We start from the raw sequence: 24,026 nt of genomic DNA, 5'->3' as shown, positions 1-24,026 counted from the left end.
TGGCTGGGTCCACCACGTCGTAACCAGGCCCCTCTGAGCTGGCTTGAATAACCCTCCTGACAGACAAAAGCAGGAGAAGGAAAAGGAGAAACTGCCCCCAGTTTGGCCTGAAACAGCAGCAGATCCGCAGCCTTATTATGCAAAACACAAGCAGAGAAGAATTAAGTCAGCAGAGAAAAATTAAGTCAAAAGGGGGAGAAAACTGTTTGTTTGTGCCAGCATCATCCACTAAAAGCAGCTTTCTCCTTCCCTGCAGCAGTCATTTTGCTGTTGAGCTGTGCTTTGTCTCTTCCCCTCCTCTCCCCTCTGCATTTTGCTTTGGATAAACACAAAAGAAAGTTCAGCCAGCAACCTTGAGCACAGGGCCCCATTCACACATCCTGCTGCTCACTGGGGCAGCCCCACGGGAAGGAAGCCTTGCTCTGCTGTGCACTGCACAAAAGTCCTCCCTGGGCTTGCTTCCCTGCTGCTCTGTGAGGGGAAGATGCTCTGCAGCGCTGGAGTTGTTGTGCTGTTGATGATTAAAGGACACCAAACACAGGAAACTGAAGGGGAAAACTCTGCTGCCGAGTTTAACCCCTGAGCTAATGTCCACGTTTCCTTTCCAGCTGGATCTTCTCGACTCAGGATTTACTTTCAGGGGTTCAGAATGAAGAAAGAAACCCCTTGTTTTCCTCAGCAGCAACTCTGCCTAATGGCTTAAGCTCACCTGCATCACTTACTCGTCTCTGGCATCTCCAAACCAGCCACATAATCTGGATGCTTAGCAAGAGATTCTATCCCCACCATAGCACATTCCAGGCACCTGAACAGAACATCAGGCTGCAGGGAAATCCTTCAGGGAATTTCAGGTTGAAGGCCAGAATGAATCAAATTGCAGAGACCTACATGCAGATTAGATACAGATATATACTGACTAGGTCCATAACCAGGGCAGGTCTAACGAACACATCCCACTCTGAAATTAGCTTTGTATTCCCAGTGGGAGACTTGAGATCCCACACTACATTTTAGCTGGCATATTCCTGCTTATCATTTTCCTGCCCACCAGGCAAAGCTGCTCAGGACTGGGCACTGAAAGGCCTGTCAGCAGGGACGACCCTTGGGAGTAAGTAGATAAGAACTGAAATCTCTTTTCCCCATAGCTTAGATTTTACTGACATCTTTTATGCAAGACTTTTGCAAGCTTCCCTTCCCATTTATCATCCGAGCTTTACAGACCCTTCAGCCCCTTCTCCCCTACAACTGACTTTGAAATAAGCAATACTGAGCAATAACACCTCAACATCTCATGACCATCCCATGGCACACATACATTCGGGGGCACTATGAGATACTCACGCAATGCCATCACTTTGCTGACAAGTATTTTAAGCTGGTTTTATGCTTGGGCAGATGTAAGGCGGAAACGAGCCCTCCATCTTATGCTGGTGAAACAGAGATGCCTCACTACAAGCACAGGGAGATTTACTGCAAATTTTCCTTTCCTATAGGCTAGCTATTTGTCTGGGTAGCTTTCTTTTCTCACCTGGTAGCAGATGGACAGGGTGCAGTTACTCTATTGTTACTTCACTTGACACAAACTGATTTAAATGCTATTTTTAGAGCATGTTCTCATAATTCCTGGTTTCTGCAGCATCAGCTCACTTGCTGTTTCACGAATGACATCAGTTCAGTCCTCTGCTTCAGAAAACCCTGTCCAGTCCATGTAGTGTTAATAGTTTTCCTCACAGCCCAACACTAGTAGTCCCTGCAGCTTCAGAATTCATCAACAACCCAGCATTGTCTTTGTGCTACTCTGCTGCTCTCTTCTTTACTGCCACTTTCATCCCATTTCTCTGCCAGCTGCAATCCTCTTCCCCAGATGAAAAGCTGAAGAATGAACTTGCTGCCCACAAAGCTGTTGTGATTCCTCATTAGATGTCTTTGAATGTGACTTCCATCTTCAGGCACTTAACGCCCACCATAAGTAAAGCTCAATGACTTGCTGCAGTTGCATTAATAAACTTCCTGGGTTGGTGTGTGTGGAGTTTCCAGCACAATGCATGGGATTGGCATAGGAGGTATAATCCTAGCACAGCATGTGATTAACAACTGTTATCACTGCTCTGAAAACAGGAACTTTGGTGAGCAATTATCGAGCTAATAGACACCCTGGGTGGCTCAGCAGGAGGAGATGAAGTGCTACACTGGCACTTTCAAAGCAGAAGCCTATCTGAAAGCAGCACCAGGCTGGAGCCCCTCACCCAGCATGGAGCACACAGAGGCAGCAGGGACACATGGGTCTGCACAGACCCCCAGCAGAGACCCACTTCTTCCCACCAGCCACCCCTCTGACTACTGCCTGTCCACAGAGCTCAGAGCAGCCAGCCAGTGCTGGTCAGTGCTGTACCCACCGATGGCTCAGTGGCATCAGGCACAGAGTCTAGTTCTCAGCCCAAAGCTCATCCACAGCCGTAAATGTGCTTAACATTCCCTGGCTGATCCTCACAGCCCCAGCCCTTGCCTTCTCCAGCTCCCAGGGTCCTTCTTGCCTTTCACATCCTGTTTGGAGCTGTTATTCCAAACCCTTCTGTTCCAGCTGGTGCCAATGAGGATTTAGGATTTGTATCAGTTTAAGTCTAGCCCCAAGACTCAGACACTGTTAATTACGAATCCCTCCCTGAGATTAGCCATGACTACACAAACCTGCAGGCACATTTACTGAAGAGCCCCTCAGGCTGCAGGTAAGGCTGCAGTTTGGGAAGGGCATCCCTGCCACTAAGGGCTGCACTGTGAAACATTCCACACACCTTTGGTCATTCTACTTGCAACTTATTCACCTGAAAATGGCAATAGGTTGAAGCACAAGGAAGAGGGAAAACCAGAGTAAGATATGAACAAACACACACACGAAGAGACAGACTCTGGGTTAAATAAAAAAATACAAATAAATCAATAATTGCCATGTCAGTATAACCCTGTCTCCAAGAATGGATGCTCAGTGACCTTAATGTCACTTTAAAATGTATGTGCACTATCGCTGTCACTGATTCAATGTTCAAAAGCTTGAAATCTTGTTTTCCTTTTGTGCTTAAGCCCTAAGAGAGGAAGGATGGATTGAGCTACTCATTACCCTGACCATGGAACATAATTTATCAAAAATAATGACTCCTTTTTCCTTACCACTGCTCTGAAGTTTCTCTCTATCATGTCACAATGAACACAAGGAGAGACCACAGTTAAAAACATTGGTGAGATTCACACCAAGAGGCCAAAAGCATCCAGCCTAAAGCAAACAGCAATTCTCTCCTTAGGTTAACACATTGTTGGCAGTGGGGATGCAGTTTTGGTTGGTTTGAGGGCTGGGGGTTATTCTGCATGTGATTCGGGTTAGCTACTGCCGGGGAGTTGGGTCAGTTATTGCATGGGATTCGGGTCAGTTACTGCCGGGGACTCAGGTCAGTTATTGCATGTGATTCGGGTCAGTTACTGCCTGGGATTCGGGTCAGTTACTGCCGGGGATTCGGGTTAGTTACTGCATGTGATTCGGGTCAGTTACTGCCGGGGACTCGGGTTAGTTACTGCATGTGATTCGGGTCAGTTACTGCCTGGGATTCGGGTCAGTTACTGCCGGGGACTCAGGTCAGTTATTGCATGTGATTCGGGTCAGTTACTGCCTGGGATTCGGGTCAGTTACTGCCGGGGATTCGGGTTAGTTACTGCATGTGATTCGGGTCAGTTACTGCCTGGGATTCGGGTCAGTTATTGCATGTGATTCGGGTCAGTTACTGCCAGGGACTCGGGTTAGTTACTGCCAGGGTCAGGCCCATTTCTTCATTTGTTACCTGTCAGCCCCTAAGAGCCACTTTGCTGATTGTTTGTTTTGAGGGGAGGGTAAAGCTGGATGATTGCATTTGCATTTCTTGCACTGCACGGGAGCGTCTCACTGCAGAGACAACCCCTGCACCGCTCACTCCCTTTCCCGTTCTGACACAGAACTTCCCTGCTCCTGCCGCCTGCAATGAGCTGCTGCAGGGTGCAACGTGCTGCAGCTCCCACAAACTGAAGAGCTGTCTGCGTTCTCCAGGAGAGTTTGAGCACGTCCATTACAAAGGAAACACCGAACCTCCTTCCATTAAAGAAATCTGACAGTAAACAGACCAAGAGAGCTGCAGTATTCTGTACTCACCTTAAACCGCCTATCTAGAGCGGGTTACGGTTACACATTGCTTGTAAAGGTGCAGATCGGGCCAGGAAAACTAATTCACTAATTGCAGAACCTCTTTGATAAGCTCAACTCGGTCTATGCCACACTCAGCTCACATTCTCTCCACCACCACCACAGATGGGCTTACCCTCCACCGGCCACTTCATCACCCAGCCTGAACTGCGCTGCTCAAAATGCGCTGAGTGCATTACCGGGCTTGTAACACACAACTGGGCAACTTAAACCTGCTCTCTGCTGTGGAATGCCACGATACTCCAGAGCTGTGTCAAACACAGCAAGACAAGTTGATCTCCGATTGTACCGTAATATAGAACATCCTATTCCTACATTCATTTCAAAGAGCTGTTGAATTGTAGAGGCCACAATCTTTACGAAAGCAACCCAAGGGGATAAATCACTTCATCATCTGTCTTCTGAAGAGCAGATTTCTTTGGGGTTGTGGGGTTTTATTTTTTTCCCCTTAAATATCTAGACAGTTCCTGCAGACCACAAACCACTGCTCTTTGTGTCATGTTTTGGACAAATTCTTGGTTGATAAACTCTCCCCCCCTGCCAAAAGCAATTCTCCTGCCTTTATTTTTTCCCCTCTTTTACAGCATTTGCTGAAGGAAAGGCACATTTTGCATAACAGGGATAGCACATGATGGAATCTGATTGATAGGCTATAATAAATGATATTATAATTCAACCAGGGGCTCTGATAAGGTAATCTGATATATCAGAAGTGCAAGAAAGAAGAGGAAATATCTGCAGAAAGTGATTGTAGCTTTTGGCTATATTGCTGTTTTCTTCTACGCATCTAGCATAGAGATTGTGACAGTGACATGAGGAACAAAGCTACTTACATTCAAAGCATATAACCATCATCATGTATTTTGAGGGAGCTAAAGTGGCAATTTTAATAGGCCCATCACCATTAAAGTGCACCAGAAATGAAGGCTGGAGTGTTTCTAAAGCTTGCTATGGGACAGTGAGGGTCTCAAGTATTAGGGTGGTAAACACTGGCTTGGGCTGTGCGGGGTGTCAGGGCTACAGGGGATGGGGCTGTGCCAGGGTCACTCGCTTTGGAGTATGGCCCAGAAGGAGAGGTCCCCAACCAGCAAACCAAACCTCAAAGGGTCCTCTTCCAGCAGGGTGACAGGAATAATAAACTGCTTCCACTGAAACCTTTTAATTCTTCCCAGAACCATTCAAAACAGGCACGACTTCAGTAGAAGTCATTTCTTAATGGGATTGGAGGCAATTAGCACAGCAAGACCCTTTCTGTCCTGTAGACAGTACAGTGATAACAGAACCTCCATTCCGGGCTGCAGGGAAATCAAGGTCAGCTCAGCTCTTCACGGAGTTGTGCCTCATCATTCTGCATTGCCTCTTCAGGTGAAATAAATACAAATCTCACTATCATATCCTGCTGGCAGTTATAAAAATAAACCTCCCCCCTGCTCCTCCATGACTAAAGGCAGCAGTGGCACATCAGCTTTGCAAAGCAATGTTAGCTTTGAATATATTAGTGCATGTTAAGAGAAAAAATACATCTAATTTGAGGGAGGAAAGAACATGCAATTCCACAACTATAACCACGCTGTCGATCAGAGTTTTGTCTCTTTTTAGGCAATGGATTCCTTTACATGTAGCTTTGCACATGAGTTTGCTGCAAAATCCCCTCCATGCATTAGCATGTATTTTATTTATTACAGACATTTTTGTATGCTATTTATTAGACTTTCAAGCCATTAGAACATCCCAACTGGACATCCCAGTGTCTTCTACCAAGACTGTAACAGGCTGGCTGGCCCCTCATGTTCCCTAATTGGGGAGGCACAGCTATCCTTATTAACCTCATTATTTTCTCAGGAGGGATTTCATCTACATCCTTTTCTTAAGGACTGTGGTAGAGCACATTGCATTCCTTATTCCCAATTCGCTTGCTGAAAACTTAAGAGTTTCTAGTAATAAAGAAGTCTCTTTTAATTTCTCCATCATTTTAACTACCTGCTTTGATTTATTGCTTCCTCCAGCAATCCAGCTTACGATCCTCTCTGCACTCCCACTATCACAGTAGTGGGCTGAAGGGATTTTTCCATCCTACTTTGGAAGTCAAAGGCAGAACCAGTTTAAGGGGAGCCCCATAAATACATGCCATGTGCTTGAAAACCAGTTCAACGTGCATGGAAGGAGAACCGGACTGGCTGGGATGAAGAAGCTGAAGGGTAGAGCATGGCTGCAGGTCACCACCACCCAGCACACTGACAGTGGTGCCACCCGCTGGTGATCACGGCATTGCAAACCCCTTGCACCAAACCTGCTCATAGTAGAGGGAATGTAACCAAAGACTGTCAGCAAACCCATCCCATGAGTGGAACTGATGCCTTCCTTTCCTTGTGCTTTCCTAGAGCACTCACCACGGCGCCTCTGCACTGCAGCTGATGCATTGCAAACTGTCCTCAGCTGCCAGACTTAAAGAAACTTCACTATCAATGAAACAGCTCACAAAAGATAGCACAAGCAGCAAGGTGGGAGGAAACCATTTCCCAACAGTCACCCATTCTTCTCATCTACTGTCTTCCTCTATTGCCTCTGGAAGACATTTTCTGCCACAAAGTCGTAATGAAAACAAACATATATCCCAGCCCAGATGCACGAGTTCTGTTTCTGTGGGAGATTTCCCGGATGAATCTCCAATAAGTGCATATCCGTTATTCTGCTACGGAACAGGACTTCTTTTAATTCATTGGGGTTTCTTACTCTTTGACATTCTGCAGCCCAAGCAAGCAGTTTAAGACGAAGCTGTGCAGTGTCTGCTGCTTCAATAATCTCGGGTACCTCCTCTCCCTGCAGTGCCAGGATAACTCCAGAATCAAAGCCACAGTGAGCTGGGCACTCTGCAGGACCCAGGAGCTTCATTAGGAGCTGCCGCTCGGGAACAGAACAGTACTACCCTCATTTTACAGATGGGAAGTGGAAGCAAAGGGCTATGTGCCACATCCACATTGTGACTGCGACAACAAGCACACAGCACCACTTGAGGATCCCCTCTGATCTTCCGTGATATTTCTTCGGCCTTAAACCTGCACACCTCTAGAAAAGGAGAGGCAAAAGACTGGGGTCCAGATGCAACATCTTAAAGAGAAAATAGCTACACTTGTGTGGAATAGGATGGCACTTTGAAAGACATCTGTTTTTTGAATATAAAAAAGATCTTTATTTCTGCTTTAAAGTGCCCATAAAACCTTAAGGATCCATGAGAGGCTACAATAAATGCAATAGACCTTCTATAGTGTGTGCAGAAGGATTTTTTTAAAGCGCATTTTTAATTATTAAAGTCATGAAAGCAGCATATTTATCACTGCAGCAGCATCCTCTCACCATACGGCTGTTTTGGGGCATGCAGCAAAGGGCCATTTTCGGTCCAACTTGATTTCCTCTTTGATGGAGGTGTTTGCATTGAAGGGAAGGAAATGCCACCAGCGAATCAGCTCAATGTTTTGGGCGGTTTAAAAAGGTTTCCTAAGGCTGAGTCAGGGCAATAAAGGGCCCATTCTAGCACCAACAACCACCACCAGGACCTTTAAGGAAAGCAACAGAAGCCTTAATACACGAACATGGATGGAGATTCCATCACCTTGTGTTCCTGAAAACAGTCTATGTGAGGGTAAAGCACCACAGAGGACAGCTACTGCTACCTGAATTACCCAACTGCACATCCATGGCTGGCAGGAGACTTCCACCCAAAGCAAACTAGGGGAAAAGCACAACCTGGTTCCTTGCAGGTCTCCTTTCCCCTCATCTTCCCACTGCAGCAATCACAACTTATTCTCAGTTGCACCCAAGCAAGCAAAGGCCAGGGCCCTGGTTAGGCTGGAGCAGCCTCAGAGATCCAAGACCATGGGCTGTCAGCCCACAAGAGCTCATTGAACTCCACAGCAGAGAACAGGGTGTAGTAAAAAGTCAACACAAAACTGTTTAAGAATCAGTAGAAAGATTAACATCTTATTCAACAAAACCCAACCAAACAACACCCAGCACAGCCTGATCACCTGTGTCAGCAAGGCTGCAGCCAACGCTGAATCCTCATCTTTGCTATATGGATTGTTTAATATCCTTGTGTAGGAGGGCCCCGGAGCCTCTCGGCTCCTCTAACTATAAACCGAAGATAACAGTAGTTTTCAGCTACAGGAGGCACATCCAATGAGTATCAGTTAACTGAACTCTACAAGATATGAACATCTGCTGCTAATGAAGTCCAGCAGAGGCTCAGCAAGCAGGTAAGTCTGCCCAAGGAAATCCAAGGAGCCCAAGGCAGAACTGGAAAATCAAAGCTGATTCCCAGCTCAAGACTGGAAACAGAATGTCAGTTTTCTGCTCCTCTTACCAGGCTGAAGATTCACATGGAAAACAAACCCAAAGGACACCAACTTCCCAAACAGACAAGGAATAAATATGTAAACACCATGCCCTGCAATGTGAATTGCTCCTGGAGGGGTGCGCATCCAACCCTGGAACACTGAGGACAGTAAAACACTTCCCTGCTCAAAACTAAAATGCTGCTTGAAAAGGTTCCTTTGAACTCATTTATGGATAATGTTAAAGCTTCCAAACGAATCTGCCATCAATATTTTACATGACACTACAATGAGCTTTGTGCAGAGAGCCGAGAGAACACGGGGGTTTATTTGCCATCCTTCTGGAAGGATCAGTGTCAGTTGATGTGTTCCCACAGTGCAGGCGGCTGTGCTGCTGTTTGTGCCTGTTGGTGACAGAGCCACTGCCACTGTTTTACTTTAGTTAAATGGGAAATGGCTTTTTTTTTGGTTGCACAGGGAGCAAACAGCAGCAACTTCGTCAGCTCCGGGAACAGACACAGTTTTGTCAGATGTTCAGTGCTGGAGAAGCTTTTGTAGTAACTGGGGACTTGTTCTGAGAAATCTCAGCACCGTAAGGAATGAGGCGATGTGCTTTTATTTACTTCATGGGATGTCATTTGACCAAGAGACCCTTAAAGCCCCAGCCAAGGTCTGACTCTCCCTTATCACTGTGCACTAGTATTCTCTTGGATGGCTCAAGAGCCTCTCCCAAGTTGTATATTACAGTAAGGACTAGAGACTGCAACCACTATGGTTCAAACAGGCTGGTAGATACAAGAGTTGTCTTTGTAACTTAATAAAACACCTATTTCAAAATTAAGAGCTCAGCACTCTTGGATGTGTTCATACATTGGAAGGCACTAAGAAGGTATCAAGTGATCTTCAAGGTCTTCTCTGCTGTCCTGAAAGGGCTCATAGGCAGAGAATGAACACACCTACACCAGCGATGAATTCCTTGTTCTGCCACTGAGTCATAGCCAAATGACAAATCAGACACAAAGCCAGGCCAGGAGTCCTTCAATTTTCACCCTCTTGCATTCCCTAGAACACACTTCCAGCCAAGCCTCGTTAAACACAAGTGCTTAAACAAGGACACCTATTTTTACATTTCAACTTGTCTTGGCACGTGTCTAAGCAAAGAAACAGGAACAAAAGGACCCTGTCTTCAGCTGATCACAATGCCATCAAATCACAAGTTTATGTTCTTTAAACACAGCAGTGCCTGTCTTTGATGATTCCAAAGGGAAAACAGGGAGCGTGTTCGTGGGGGTGGGATCTAGGAGTGTCAAAAGGAGTGAAGCAAGCAGACAACTGATGAGTCTGAAGGCTTTGACTTGGCTGAGTGGGATGTGATTTCTCACACTCAGATGTATTGTCTTCATATGGGAACAACAGAATGTTTTCAAGGGTGGTTTTCTTCTTCAGACGGGCCATTATTGTGAGCCAGGAGTCGCAGCTACACTCTCATACTGCTATTGCAGTTTCCCCTGGACTTCTTGTCACCCTTCTACCTGTCTTACACAGCAGAAGTGCTATATTCACTCCCAACAGATAACTGCATCCCAAAGGCTTAGGGAAAGAGCGAGGACTGGACTCCTGAACCCCCCAGCTCAAAACACGGCTGACCTGTGCTCATGTGAAGTCTAAATCACTGCCTGCACAGGGAAGGATTTGCTGGCCGGGGCTCCAGCCACCAAACCTGGTGCAGTGACTGCTGAGTGCTGCACTGTGCTGCTGTCAGATGAGGTGATCTCGGAGTTCAGCCTGGCCCTAAAAATCTCAGACTCCCACAGACTCTGCAGCATCATTTCCCAAGATGCATGTGCTAAAATTAGGAGAAAGCATGTTCCGATGTGAATCCACCCTCGAGGCAGAAACTGCAGCTACTTACTGCGAAAACATTTGGGTCTGGAAATCTCATGAGATTCCAGGTGTCTTCTACATTTGGTTGCTACAAGACTTGTCCTTTCAATTGTTAGCACCTGGTGTTACAAATGACAGAGAACCGTGAGAGCTGCTCCAACTCTGCTGCGGTTTTGGGAGCATTGGGGTTCTCATCATGCCCCTGCTAGAGATTTAGGGCCACTCCTATTCCAGCTAAACCATCTTTACCACGCTACGCTTACACATCGCACAGTTCATATGTGAATTCTCGCCTAACAGCAACAAAACAGAGGAAAGAAATTAAACCAAGACAGACAAACCAGAAACCACCTCAGCGAATCCTTCCCTGGCAACAGCCTCATCTTCTTCTCATTTATTAATGTTTTTAATTGCGGCACCACGTTAAGATGACAAAAAAGAAAAGACATTTATGCTGCTGCTGAGTCCTGCTGCTGCCCACAGGGTTACTGTCTGCATATGCAAAGAATTGAGAAAGAGCCTATAGACATCATAATCAATGGCATTAAGGACTCCCTAAGGCACACGTGCAGTCACACCAGTTCTCACAGCAGCTCTCTGCGCTGCACCAGCCCCCACAAAACCAAAGCACAGAAGGAATATACCAAGAACCCATAAGCCTGGCTTGGGCTCTACACTGCAGTGATGCAAAGCTGCACTATCCAGCAGCAACACCTGCACAGTACTTGCTACGGACATGCAGCATCTCCCAGGGGCTGTGGGTTTGCCAGGGCATGGCCCTTAAGCCGTTCTGAAGGAGAGGAACACTCCTCCTGCATCCCAGGAGGGAGAGGAGCAGCTCAGAACACAGCGGTACCCACCGAGGCTCCCTGACCGATGGCTCAGCCCAGCACACAACAGAAGGAGCTCAGCTTGTCTCGAGGATGCCAGTTTGGAACTGGCTGGTCTCCCAATTAAACCAATTTTGGTTTCTGCCTGTAAAGTGAACAAGTTTGCTAAGGCGAAATCAAAGAAGAATTAACATGGAGCACCCACAAGAAATTTCCATCCATAACACACCTCTTTCATTTTGTGGCTGCCTCATTAAAAAGGCTTCAATGAAATCTTCTCAAAAACACAGAGCACAAAAACAATGAGGTGATTGCAGTTTGGAAGGGAGTGGGATGCAATTAGCACATGAGCATCAAAATGTTTCTGCAGTCTCCATTAGCTGTGTGTTGTCTGCATCTTTTGAGATACGGCTTTTTTTGGTGCAATTCTGTTCCAATTCCTTCCCCTCAACTGAAGTTCAAGGTTCAGATAACCAACAGCAGGAAACTCATTCAAGGGAGCAGTCCCAAGCAGCACAAGCTCATACTGGATTATACACAGGAGTTACTGGCCACCACTGCAGTGTCACCAAAGACAAATGCACTTTTTGTTGGGTCCAGGTCCAAAATGATCCTCCTCTTGCCTTCAACCTGCAGCCACAATTCACGTCAGGACAAACCACTGACATTGAGCATTTATAACTGCAGCATTTTGGTTAAATGGACAGAACATGAACATCACACAGACATCTGGATGCATCCCTGGCAAGTCACAGCAATAACGAGGATATTGCAACAACCTCAGCTCTATGGTATACATGCTATTCTTCATGTATTTAGGTTTTCTAAAGCAATATTATTCCCAAGTTCCTCCTTACGTACTACATAAGCAGGTTATGTGGGAGCTGTTGTGAAGGTACAAAGAACTGGGCCCGTGTGATTTAGCACCGCTGAAACCCTGGAGCACAGTGCATGGTTAGAACAGGAGGAGGCAAATAAATGTGTCACTGTAGAGCCCTGGAAATGGTGTCAACAGGAACAGACCCATAGCTCAACACAGGGTTGAGAAATAGCTGTTCCTACTGAAACCTGGTAACAGCTCAACAGGGTTTTCCAGCCAGGGAACACTACCTTCTATTGCAGTGTGCCTGATCCAAAGGTGCTCTCCCGGGACCAGGCTCCGAGGCTGGGTGACTGGGGACTGCCCGTGCCTGCGGTCCTGTGCCTGCTTTGAGAAAGAGCAGCCAGCTCGGGCTGAAGCAGCCTACGTGTGCACCTATTCTGTAGGCTGTTGTTTATCATCTTATTAAACAATCGATAGTTACCTTGTGAGAAGGCTTCCCGTTTCCTCTGTATATGTCATTCTGCACCATCTTTGCTCCCCTAAAGCAAAGGGGAATACTTCTTTTAGCCTAATTTGGCACATATGATGTTTTAACTCGGGGCACAGCAGATGGAAGGATGCTGACTGCTATGCTGAGAAGTCAGTAAGTATTTCCCTCCAGCACCTGGGTTAATTTATCTTTTCTCTACAAATAAGAACATTTCTTCTGCCCTCTCCACCACTTCCCCCGTCAATGCACTGACTCACTGAGATCCTCACAGGACAGGTTTCAACACAGCTCCTCTGGGGCTCTGGGCTCCCTCTCTGCCTCCTGCCCACCACCAGGGCCACCAGCAGCCAGGACAGCATTCTTTGTGCAAGTGCTCTACATGGCACCTGGACCATCCCCGTCTTGATAGTCCATGTGTTCCAACACCAGTGGAAACAGGCACCAACCTCTCATTCTACCATCAATAAGTGCTTACTTCAGGCAAAGGAAATAATCCCTTGCAGCCATCCAGGAGGCTTAAAATAAGGGTTTTCAGTAGCTGAAACTAAAGAAACAACAGCATTATTTAGTACCAGCAGTTAACTAAAACACTTCTTATGCAGGTGAACAGAGTTTATCCCTTTCCCAAAAAGCTGTGAAGACAAATGAAGAGGCCCTGGAAAGCAATTCAAAGCCCACACAACCCTGGAGTGGCAGAGCTCTGCAGCCACATTTCAGCCTGGGTGTGCTGCCATCTGAGCTCAGAACTATTCCTGCTCTCAGAAGTCCCTCATCTCCCATTTTCTGACCCTTGCTGTTTCCCCTGGCTCTCTTCTGCTCTGCAGCATGCTGCTGAAGTACCAGGGGCTGAGTCCTGTGCCTGTCCAGCTCCTCCATGGAAGGGGTTCCCCTCTTCCCCAGTCACAGCCATAGGGAAGGTCATTTCTGCCTTAGCTGCGACACACGTCTGAGAGAAGGTTAATAAATATTTATAGGCCTAAATGCTCAGAGGTGCAAACAATCAAGTCTTTTGCAAATGTCACAGAATGTGGTGGAGTCTGTGCAGATCCCCAAGCACCACCCAACAGCGTGGGCAGGTCCTGCCTTTGCTAACACAAAGAAAGAACATTAACTGCACCGACTTTCATAGCCTCCAGGAAAGCATCTTGCACAGAGCAAGCTCCCACTCCAAACATCAAAGCAATAGGCTCTCACAGGCCCTTGGCCAATTCACCTACCACTGTTATTTATAACAGAGCAGCTCCAAACGAGGATGAACAATTCCAGGACCCCACTGTGCAGCACATTCACGCAACAGCAAGTCTGTCCCAAGATGCCTGCAAACTGAATAGACAAAAAGGGGTGGTATTGCTCCATGTGCCAACATGGCAAGTCGCTTGGCCAAAGTCATGCAGAGCCTTGTACCTGCTTTGTGTCTCAATCACAGTATTTTCCATACTGACATTTAAACAGATTTGGTAGCACACCGACTACCACATCTATTGCTGAACTTCTGCTACTGAAATACTGCTCTGTATCTCCTGTTATGCACTACCCTGTGCAACCCATGCATGTTGGAAGGCACTTGCTGCTTCTGCAGGCAGAGCACTGCGGAGTCAGGAGGTATTGCTCCTTCCAGCTAGTACAGAACTAGAGCAGCACAGCCCCAAATTGCACAGAAACGCAGGATGTGGCCTTTATTGGAACTTGTCACTGGGAGAATAGGGGTCTCAATTCTAACATGGAAAACCATGGCCACTGCAAAGGACAACAGCGATTGTAGAAATGTAAGGGAAAAAAGACAGAAATTGCAGTTATTCAGTGAACAAGCAAAAAAGAAAAAGCTGTGACCTGCCAAGTGGCCTCTTCCATGCTGTTGTGTTCCCTGAGAGCCTCAAGTGTTTGTGCTATGGCTTAAAGAGCCACTGGATCCAGGGTCCACTTTGCGCTGAAAATAATACAATGACTTCTTGCTTCGCGCAAGGAGGAAAGGGAGGAAATCAATGTGACCAGCTTTGGGAAGGAATTTTTATGGCACATACAATGATGTGCTGTCACGGTGTGACAACAAGCCATAAATAACATGGGAAAAGGAAGCAAAACCCTTTCTCCACTTGTTTGCATCTCAGGCCTTGTGCAGAACCGCTGCTGACATCTAGAGATGCACTGCTTCCAATCTGCATGTCCTGGGGCTTTGGAAACGGAGGACTTCTAAATTACTGCCAATTAATTGCACTATTTGCATTGCTGGTAGATGTGAAGGGAGATTCAGTTACCGAGTGTTTAAATGAAGAGAACAAGCGGTGCAGCCTCGGCTGGTTCCTCCCCCCCACTGCCTGACTTAGCCATGCCATCTATTTTCATTATTTAAACACATGGCAGCGCTCACAGAACACCACACTTCAGCAAAGGACATCAGAAAGTGCTCAGGGTCTCAGCCTCCCCTGCCAGATGGCGTAACCCAAGAGGCCCCAGTGGCACCACATGTGCTGAGCAGGTATATTGAGGTGTTTTCATGCATTTCCAGGAGCTGCCCCCAATGCCACAAGGGCTGGGAGGGAGGAGAAGAGCATCATGCACATGGAACAGTTGCCTCAATTCCCTCCATTAAGAGGGTCGATAAACTGCTCCGGATCACAAATGACTACATGAGAGGTGCATGTGGACCTCAGTGTGTGCCACAGAGCCTGCAACAGCCCCTGCCAGCACTGTGTGGCCAGAAACATGCCGATGGAGACACGCTCTACAACCCTAAGTATGGGACACTCCCAGCCTGTCCTGAGCTCTATTGATCTGGGGGCAACTCCACACAAACCCATAGGAACCAGTAACTGAAGCGGTACCCAGGAAACGTTTGGCATCCTGAAACAACATCAGCCAGATTTGCCATATGTCATCTTGACCATTGCTAACACCCAGAGACCAACCTCCCTCACACAATTCCTGTGTTCCAGAGTAGAGCCCCCATGCTAAAGCCTAGCATCCCCTGCAGCAGAACATGCCCAATGTTTTGGACACTTAGGAGACAAAAGTGGTGACAGACACAGGGATGAATCCGACATTTAGACTATGGTCAATGAAGTCCTATGAAAAGCTGCTGATGCTCTGGAGCTGGGTAAACCCCAGACAACATAATTCCAAAAGCCGTATTCCTCCATAAAAGGCAGACACAAACAGTCGGGATTCAGATGTGGTTATTTCCCTGCCCAGAGTCATTCCAGAATCTGCCATAGGACTTTCCTCTGAGAGCACACAAGCACTGCACTCCCACCTCTGGCATCCCTGCAAGACGAGGAGGCCTTGCTGCTGTACTACACTGGTGGTGCTGGTTTGGGAGGGTTGTTCTGCTGCTCTAAGCTCACTTTTGGAAAGTGGCCAGCACTGTTTGCTTCTTGGGCAGAGAAGATGGAATTACCATAAATTATATTGAGAAATGAGATTCCTTCACTGCTGTGATAAGTGATCTCCCAATCTGCCTCCGAGGGAGCAGCTGGGAAGGAAATAAAATGCAATTTAAACTTATTTATTAAAAAAAAAAAAAACACCAAAACCCACTTTAATCCAACTGTGGCAACAAATAAGGGGACGAGAGAGCAAGTTTATTTGCCAGTCCTAATATTCAACCCTGATAAGAAAACAAAGCAAGAGCTGATTGTAGTGGTATTGCATTAAGCACCACAGGTGGCTTTTATACCCTTGTAAATAATTATGTACAACTGCACCTCCGCCCTACAGAAAGGGATTGTGGACAAATACTTGTGTGGAGCAGAAGTTCTCTATTGGGCTGTCATTGTTACGAAAGCTGGCATTGGGATTGCCAAACCAACACTCCACAAGTGACTCCAGGAATTCAGCTCCTCTAGAAAAGCTTCTCTAACTGGGCCCATCAAATTCACTGGCAAGTTGAGACTGTGCCGAGTTCAGCCCCCAAAGAGAACAGAATCAGACCCCAAACCTGGCACTGATGGCTGCTGTTCTCATTGAAGGCTCCCCTATGTCAGCCTGGGCTTAGATCACATCACACATTATAGCTGGAGACAGGATTTGATTTTTACATCAAGATTAGCTTCAAGGAAATGCACTTTTATCTGCTAGGAGTAGAAGGAAAGAACCCCATAATTCACAATAACCCAATAACTTACCAAGTGATCAGCCAAACAGTGCTTTCAGGTGGTTGAAAAATCTCAGGCTGTCAACAGTAATAAAATAAGAATGATAATGCTCTTCCCCGGCTAAAGTGGACCATCAGGAGCAAAGGAATGGACATGTCATTAGAAATCCAAGATAATGGTGTTAAGGTTGATGGGAAAACCCTGGCTGGAGCCAGCTCAGTCTCACAGCCTCATTTGAAAGCAACAGCTAAACACAATAAGCTCTTAATAGTTGTCAAGCCTTGAACACGCAATAAGGAGCTTCTTTTACATTATCTCCCCCCATCCCTCACGGGCAGGAGTAGCAGCGGAGTCTGGAAGAATCTGGCACTTAAAACGAAGGTTTCAGTTCCCCACTGGGCACATCAGTGGAGAAGGCAGAGGGCCTGACCCTGACGTTCAGTTCAGTAAGTTAGGCTGAAGTGATTTCATCAGTAATTCATGACTATTGGAGGCGCATAATTCATCCCTGTTGTACTGGAGGCTTTGATACATTATCAAGCAAATTATTAGCTGGAGTGGTTGTCTTTTTAATTAAAACTGTACATAATGGAATAGAAAAGAGCAGAGAACCCCAGCTTAGCAGCAGGGCCATTGAAACGAAACCACTGAGGGTTAGCCAGTCTCAATTCAAAGTCATTTTCTTTCACACTTGTTTCAGTGCTGAGGTATTTGCACAGAGCATCAATGGGGTACAAGAGGTGTTCACATAGCTTATAATATAGCACAAACACCCAGGCAGGGCAAGCATGTTCTTCTGTACTCTGTTAAACTGCCATCTTTCTTACAGGATCATTCCTTTCTGGCTGCAGTATTGTTACTGTAGTTCAGTAGGTTAAGATCACTCCTATTATTCTTCCCACTGTTTCTGATTTGGATGCTAATAGTATGTAGGAGTTCAAATCTCAGTTAGGAACCCACACAGCCAGGAGATACACAATTGATTTGAGGTTGTACCTCTGTTAATGTACTTAGATTCACAACGAAAGGCAACTCATCTCATGACAATGTATTTTCTTACTAACTTTGTGTCACTGAAAGGCTTCACAGTGTGGTTGGTTAAGTTTGTGCACGTTACTTGATAGGCTGACTGCTTTGTATTGTTGTTAGGGATTTTGTATTTCAGTCACACAAAGCTGCCCAGGACCTTACAGCAAAATCCAACAATATTAAATAAGAGCTGGTCCACCAACACCTCTGCCATGGGCTTTTCTTCGTCAGTGTGGATGGAGGAGCCCTGCAAAACTGCTGTAGAAACATCGAATTCATCAAGCCAGTCCAGAGCAGCGAGTGGGCTAAATCAGTCAGTACTAAATATAACTACATCAGTTACTGCCTGAATGAACTCTCACATCATCACAATCTCACACCCTGGCTTCTTAGCCTAAAATTCCCAGCTCTGCTCTGCACCTTCTCTCCAGCTTTGGGAAGGTCCTGGTGTGCCTGCAGCCTTCGCTTTTCCTTTGGTCTGCCAGGCTTCTCGGAATGTAAGGCTGCCATGAAAACAGGACCCTCATATCCAAGCACAGCAAAAAGCTCTTAACAGCAGAAACCACTAACACCACAAATAAAGGGGGTAAGGACAGAGCAAACTGATCGCCTTGTTCTGCTTCTTTATGAGGTGTTATTAATGGTGTCAGCAGGTTATTCAGGCATGATTTCACTGCTCACGCTTTGTCTCCCAGTTCACCTAAGTGGCATCTGACATGGTTTTTCTTTCCCCCTCTTAGCGTACTTGAGGTGGCTGTGACAACCTGAAGGTAATTACCCAGCAAGGTCACTGCAGCATGGAGCACAAGGAGAACAGAACTCATTTCTCACTCCATTATTGCTGGAAGGCCACAAGGTTAAACAATTGATGAAAAACCTGTGTGAGTTGTTTTCCGCTTTCCCTTGCAGCCCCTCATGCATTGGTGAATCCTTCATCCTCAAACTGGGCAGCATTTGGCTGATGTTTATTACATCTTGGGGAGGTAATAAATTGGCAGCATCATACAAGATGCATCAGCATGACCGCAGCTCTCTCATGAGAGCTATGAAGAAGGGAGAAAAGGAGTAAGAAAGCTGCTGATAACTTACATGGAAGAGCCACTAAGCAAAGAAACCTGGTGAAATCATACTGCAATTCATCTCTAATTAGAATTAGAGCATGAGGAGGCTCCAATACTGGAAAGCATTTAAGCACACCTGCACTGTATACAGCTATGACTTCTGAAGGCACTGGACCAAATCACACCCCTGGGAAAAGAGGCTCCATTTTATTTGCAGATGGAAGAGCTGTGCCCTTCTCCACTACCCATCTCTGAAGCACTTCAAAAATGCTCACAAACAGCTCACCTCAAGCCAAGCAAACAGCAGGTATGGCCTGGAGCAGCACTGACACTTCCTAACAGCAGATCCTCCAAGGATCCTGGCTGGACTTTTGCCCCCTCCATGCTGTGGGCAAAGGAAACACCCCAAGCCCTGGCATGCTCACCCAGCCCCTTCTCATCATTAGCTCTGCAAGGACTCTGCATTATTAAACAGAATTCAAAGGTTTCTTCATCAGTACTTATTACTATGGTAACACCAGGCATGGAAACAGGACCAAGCAAGGTCCTGCACGTGGGCTGGGGAGAGCTCCTACCACCACGTGCCTCAGAGCCAAAGAGGCTGGTCAGTAAGCCAGGGGAGGTGAAGAGGTGATTCAGCCAAGGGCTTTCCCCTCTCATTAGCAGCTCCACTGCTAATGCAAAACACAGGGGAGGAGGCAGCTTTGATAAGGAATTCTGATTGCAAACAAACCACAGAGCAACAAAGGTCAGCTCTTGGAAGTACAGGTAGAGGAGTACAAGCTATAACCAAAGCAAGTGAGCATGTGAAACACAAATGGTCCCCCAGTAACCACTCACATTGAAGATCCCACCTTGCAATAAATGGAAAGCTTTTCCTTCCTGATATGAAGGAGAAGGAAGTTATCCCAAACTACACATCACAGCAGCTGATACCCCATTTCCCCACATGGACAACCCTAGAAAGCCTCACCTTGGATAGGGTACCCTCCCCAGCATGCACACTTGTGTCAGCGCAGAAGTCAATCTACCAGTGCTATTTCTGGGCTTGGTTTTACAGCACAGCTCCCAGGCAGCACTTGTTGCATTGGGGGGGGGGGGGAAAGGGAGAATAAAAATCCTTTTATATCATTACAAGAAAATAATTAGATAATTAGTCAGCAGGTAAAGCAGAACATATAGGAAAGGGCTGCTGCTATCACTCCTTGAAACATCTTGTGTGTATTATTGTGAAGAGATGTAGTCGTGCCAGGCTAATTCATATGGATTGTAGTTTCAGGACATAAATTACCCTGTCATGTGTACTCAGTACAAAGGAACAGCAGCAGAGATGTTCAATGTTGAAACAAATTTTGTTAACCAGCTCCTGCCCCTATTTTGTAATGTGCTGGTGTGGGATGGGGAGGAGAAGGGAGGACGATGCTGTTGGGAGCCCACCTCAGCCACGGGGGACACAGCCTGGGCACATGCAAGTTTCAAAGGCAGTGGGAAGCCGCTGGGTCAGGCCTGGCCAGGATCATTCAGAGGTTTCAAAGCAGCTGGGAATGCAGCGGAGCTGCTCCTACAAACACACTGCTCTGGACAAGCCTCCTCCACTACATAACCTCATTGATCTCACAAGTCACACTGACCCTCAGGACCAAAGGGTTCTGAGCAACACGTTCTCCCATCCCATCCCAAAGCGAGAGTGTTAAATACAAGCACCTCTTCATCACCACGGCAGCCTAAGTGTGCATTCTTTTACTGGGTTGCATATTAAGGAGTTCCCAAGTGCAGATATACATTTACTGCAGAAGCTGCGCCCTAAAACATTCCAGGTTACCCATTGGAACTTATTCATAGGTTCTGTCATAGGGAGACTAGTTTAATGGTGCAAGAAATGTATATGAAAAGCTGTATACATTCTGCTTCACTGGTGATAGAGATATTATGGTCCATTAAGCAAGTAAATTAATTTAGTGTATGTGAAGGAGGACAGAAGGAAAGGAGAACTGCCCTTGTGCAACTCGGTATCCCAGGATCAAGCTCCTCTTTTCTTACCTACTACCACTGTACAGCTTCTAAGAGTTTTCCAGAGCACTCAAACCATCCACACAACATGTCAGAAGGCTCTGGGAGGGATGGGACAGCACCTCTTCCCCCTCAAGTCTGAATGGTTAAATGGTTTTTCTTCCTTGCACATCTGGTACCCAACCCAGCATGATTAAATGCAGAGATTCACCCAAAAAGACAACGAATGTCACATTCCTGCCTGCTACTTCACCATCAGCACACATGGCTTCCTCTCAGGCTCTAAGCACACAGGGATTATCTCTATCTGCCTTGGATATTTATTTGGAGATTGTTCACTTCCTTCAACTGTTTTTCACTATCTTCAAAGCACATTTAGACACCAAGAACCCTTATCAAACAGCTCCGTCAGAAGTGGTGCTTCAACAGTCCCAAGCCAGAAAGAACATCTGTGGATTGCAATCCAAACCATAGAAGACATGAAGACTAAGCACGGACACTGGCTTGGACATCCCCCTCCTAGGACCCCCTCTGATTATCCAGACATTCCTGTGGACAGCATCACCCATTCTTAAACCCAAAGCACAGCATCAGTGCAAGGCTCCTCGGGAGCAGTGTCCAAAGCTCTGCCACAGGTACGGCGTTACCTGGCTCTGTTCAGAGCAGCGTGAGGACAGGGTGTTGCTGTATTTTAGGTACCCCCTTCCCTCCCACAAGGATCATTACCGGAGAAATTCAGAGGCGCTGCAGAGGACAGCTCTGCCGGCAGCTCCTTTAAGCAGTGCTCTTGGTCTTGCCCGGTACCTCTGGAACAAGATCCAGTCTCCAAGCAGCACAGAGAGGGCAAAAAGCGGCAACTTTTAAACAAAGCCCGAGCTGTGACTGCGTTGCCTTTGGCGTTTCTCAGACCTATTCTCCCTCTGTCACAAACACCAGCACCTTGAGCAGGGCACAGGAAAGGGGATGACAACCTGTGGCTTTGCATAACCAAACCATTTACTTGAGCAGTGGGAAGGGCATCTCTTTAGGAAACCGGTAACCCAGAAACCAGTGCTAATAAGTTATTGACTTTCCTGCAGTCCTTCCAGTACCAGCTGATGGCTTCTGGTAATCACTTTGCTTCCATATTCCCAGAGTCCAGCTGTGTCTCTTGGAAGAGCTCATTGATGGCAGTCTGTGATAATGTGATGTTTTAGCAATGTCAGCGAGACATAAAAGTCCTCCGATTTATTACCCCTTGCTTCCAGTGCATGCAAAGGGAGAGAAGCCCATAAAAGCATCTCATTCACATTTAGGTGAACATGACTCCTTTCTTGTCCTCCCTGCGTTTCTATCAAGTTGCCTGCCAAGCAGAGGAACCACAAACCCTTCCTTCTCTGTTGGGACCGCTTCTATTTTGAATGCTGTGCCAGGAAGCGCAGATGAAGCCCAGACCCAGCACAGAGGCAGCAGGCAGGATGCAAGCCTGAAATGTTATTTCTGCTCCTGCGCCTGACACCAACCTGCTCTTTGTCCTGGTCAAGTAGCAAAACTGCTTGTGATTCTGAGCGCAGCGCAGCACTACATGACAACTGCAGCTGATACAGCACAGAGCCTTTAAACCTGTGTTTAGGCGAGCACAGCTGGCAGGTTACCGGTGGGAAGTATTGGTCCTAAGATTTACCTGGGTGATACTGAGGGCAGTCATCCAAGCTGCGCTCCGTGTTAGCACAGCAACTGTGAGCAGAGGAGATTCCAGCAGCGGCTTTTCCAATTCCAGCAATTGCCCCGCAGACTGCAAGTGCTCTGGGACCTGAAGCCTCGTGCTGTGTTTCCAGAGCACCTGGAATGTCATTACACACTGCTCCAAGGAGGGCTTCCAGCCACATCAGATGCTAATTAAAAAAATGAGCACACCAGACCTTCGGGTCTATAAATCAACATCCCCTGCTACTTCTATACAGCCATTTACACCAGCTGAGAATCTGTTGCTTACCATGCCTTGTGTCTCTTCTGACACCAGACTGACCTGCTCACAGGTAACCCAAAACCCCACACACTCACTGTACCCTTTAACCCTAGTTTTGCTGGCGTGGCTAGTGGAGAGCAGACCGGCACTAGTGCTGTATTAGTGGTACTTGCAGAGCACCCATGTAACCTGGGAAAGTCAGGAAAGGTTTTAAAAGCACCAAAGAGGTTCAGAGAACATGCACCTCAACATAATACCTGCCCTGATTAACTTCAGCACATTCATCTCCACCCAGCAAGCTCCAGTGTCTTTCTGCCTTTGTCATGGCTGATTTAGGAAAACAGAAGGACTTGTACATCAGTGCTTTCAATAAATAATGCCTCAATAACCCAAACTGGGCACTTGCACCCTTAAAAGCTCATCATTTTCTAGAGTAGTGAAGAAACTTTCTTCACACGATGACAGGGAAGAGGGAGGCAGGGAAGTCTTCCTGGAGGTGGGAATGTTTTGCCCTTAACTGAAGCAGCTTTGAGTGCAAAGCTAAAACACTGCAGGGATTCCAGGGGGATCAGATCCTGTCAGAGGTTCATATTTCACAGCTGAGCTTTCAAAGGTTAGGGCAGTGCATTTGCTAGGAGAGAGAAAGACAACGTTGTCCTTCAGACTAAAACAACGGGGCTGAACATACTTCCATTCAAACAAGAGCAGAATCTGTAGGATAAAGGGTAAGCGGGTGCGGATGTGTGCATTTGAGGGGAAGCAGGGTACAAAGTCCACAGAGCATCACTACAAGAATCACAGAAGACATTCTGTGCCCCAGAGGGTAAGTACTCAGGAGCTGGGCACTGCTTAACCTGCTGGGCTGAAGGGAAACAAAAAGCTACAGCAGGGAAAGCTGTATCTGGTTATGAGACGTGGTCACTACAGTGTGGTCCGGGGAAAGCGGGTTCAAAGTATGGTGTAGACAAGAAGCTGGAGGAGGAAGAACCGAGCTACCAGAACCCTCAGCTCACTCCATCCCAGTGAGCACAGCAGGGGAGAAATCAATAACCCAAGCAAGAAACTGTAATAACAACTGACATTTATACAGCAGCAGATACCCAGGTGTCCCCAAACACTCGACAGATATTACAAACGGAACTGATTTATAAGCAGGGGATCTGGCTCCTTGCAGAACATCGATTCCCACACTAAAGGAAAGGAACTCCTGTGGATTTTGTGGCAGCCTTTGCCCATTGCTCCATTTCAGGGACAAACGTCCAAGTGCTCTGCCCTTCCACATCTCCCGCAGTTTAGTGTAGGAATTC

This window comes from Pezoporus wallicus, unplaced genomic scaffold (genome assembly GCF_028554395.1).
Source record: "Pezoporus wallicus isolate ANWC-B61680 ecotype Strahan unplaced genomic scaffold, APGP_CSIRO_Pwel_v1 contig_8232, whole genome shotgun sequence".
Lineage (NCBI taxonomy): Eukaryota > Metazoa > Chordata > Aves > Psittaciformes > Psittacidae > Pezoporus > Pezoporus wallicus.
Note: the sequence above shows the minus strand (reverse complement) of the source record.